We start from the raw sequence: 2,500 nt of genomic DNA, 5'->3' as shown, positions 1-2,500 counted from the left end.
CTTCAGAGAAAAAATTCCCTTGAGGTCGATATTCGTTTAGATTTCCCCCAGTCTTGATGGTCTAACTTTTTGCAGTTCGTTTTTATTCAAACGCGAAAGCTAGGCCAACTTGGTCGAAATGGTGCCTCTTTATCCAACTCTCAGAATGAAGTTGGAATGGTAAAGAACTAATTCTTGATAAATCAACCACAAGTTCGTCCAGAGATGCGGGGGGCAGCTGAAACACTAGAGCGGTTTCACCATAATATTTACCAAGTCTTTCCTTTTGTCTTAGAAAACTATCCAGCCACCGATGTAGTGTCCCATGACCAATGTTGAGGCATTCGCAAACAAATGCTTGGAACTTTTGAGATTCACTAAGAAATTCGTACCTTTTGTTAACCCAGGATACAATCTTAGTCACGTGACTGGAAACTTCTTTGAAATTTTCCACCACGTTCCACAGTGTGTATTTCCGAAGAAAGTTCTTTTTTCGTAACCCTACTGCTAGTATATTGCAGAGAGCCTTGCACAGCGGTTTACAAGCACCTTCAACAATGTCTTTATGTTTGCTATCATCAAGTGCTTCCTCCGCCGTTCCACCGAACTTGGACATTTGATCGAAAATCCCTTGGATGGCGGTACGCAAGGCATCTTCTGGGGAGTGTTTTGAGTTTGATTTAGAAAAACCTAATCTGGGATGTGTTTCAGGTTTGTTTTTTCCTTCTCTGCTTTCGAAAACGTGAGTGGCATCGTAGTTGGTTTCAGAGTGCCTACCTTTTTGTTCTCTTGAGGATTCATCCGGGATATTCGATGTAACAGGCAAAGATTGGTCTTGATTTACGTTTTCGGATTCGCTGTGAAAAGTAGCATCACCTTGGGGTTCACCTTTCAATAAAAATACATCCAGGATAGAGTTGGATCCGCTTCGCAGGTTTTCGGGCCGTGCTTCTTTTGGTATTACGCTATTCAGAAATTGGTCCTCCACTGGACCTGTTAAAGCCAAAGTTCCATCGACAACATGGTCATTCTCTACTACTGTCCATAATTTCTCCTCTTTATGAAACAATGCTTTAAGATTTTGGGTTAACTGAACTTTGACAGTAGAAGAAGCACTCTCATTGATGAACGAGGGGACTCGGCCCCTTTCTACCATAGACCAAGTCCCATTCTCGCATTGCAAGTGCCAACCGGAAAGGCAAATTTTTGTAAACGTATTTGCTTCGCCTACTTCCTCTTCGTCCATTTTCCGACCCGAACAAACTTTCAACACGAGCTCCAGAACGCGAGGAGAACCAACAATGGTGTAGTCACACTGATGGATCACAAGGTGCGGTCGCTCCTTACAAACGTCCTGGACGTCAATGCTGCCTGTTGGTCTTCCTAGGTTTGCATTAATCGCTTTGTGTGACAAGGTCTTGTGAGCTAAAGCTGGGTTGCTATCATTACATGCTGCACCCGTCAGGCTATTATTGCCCACATTTTGCGAAGATATCTCGTCTCCTTCCGCAGAGAAGTAGCTTTCGACAGACGCGTCATCGTCGCTGCTAGTGTTTGCTGCCACAGTTTTGTCATCCGGAAGATGGCATTCGGCAAGTGTTTCCCCTTTGATTGTATACTGTGACGCAGTACCTCCACCAATTCGCTCAAAGCAATGATTTTTGATCGACTCACCTCCACTGGTATCATTTGTTACCGCAATAGTATCTTCCTTAATGACAGAGGTGTGCCTTTCGAACGAAACATTTTCTTCGCTTGTAGGTTCGCTGTTTTCGTGGTTCACAAATTCACCGTTTGCCACATCATGAGTTTGAAGGTTTGTTTCTTTGCCTTTTTATAGTTAAGCCTTGTGCAGTAACAATAGATTCCCGACACCCACCATCGGTTAAGGACGGCTCGCCTCCGATTTTCATTGGCAATGTACAATCATCTTTACACAAACTTTCACGCACAAATGGGTAACTGTGTTCATTTTTCATGCTTTCCTTCATCTTCCCGTGTGGAAACTCCATTTTAGGAGGGCTCTTTGGTAGCTCCAAAGATTCTGTGAGCACTGGGTCACTCAACATTTGTGGTAAACAAGAAGCGTTTAGTTTTTGAGACATATCAGATGAATTTCCAATGTCAGTGGTCTCTCTGTTCACTTGTCCAACTGAATTAAAATCCACCGAGCTAGATATGTGCGAATCTCCATTTTGAGTTCTGTGTTTAGTTCTGTTTACTTGAGGTTCGTTTTGATCATCAGTCACGTCGTAATGGTCAAAGTGAAACATCAGATCTCCAGATAAGTTGAGCGCTGTGTCCTTTGTTTTTTTCAAAGGGAATGCACTGTTTTGCTTACACTGTTGTCGCTCCAGTTTTTTCAACGCTTTCATATTCTTCACGTTCTGCAGTACTTTTTTCCGCTGAAAAAGAACAAGGTAAAAAAAATTCTTTTATTAAAATGAGTAGTTTCCATCATAAGCAACGGTCTCAAATTCCAACAGTATTCCGCCATTCTGGGAGTTGTCTCAGGGAAGTT

This window comes from Porites lutea, chromosome 1 (genome assembly GCF_958299795.1).
Source record: "Porites lutea chromosome 1, jaPorLute2.1, whole genome shotgun sequence".
In the NCBI taxonomy this organism is placed as follows: domain Eukaryota; kingdom Metazoa; phylum Cnidaria; class Anthozoa; order Scleractinia; family Poritidae; genus Porites; species Porites lutea.
This window is presented reverse-complemented; position numbering follows the sequence as displayed.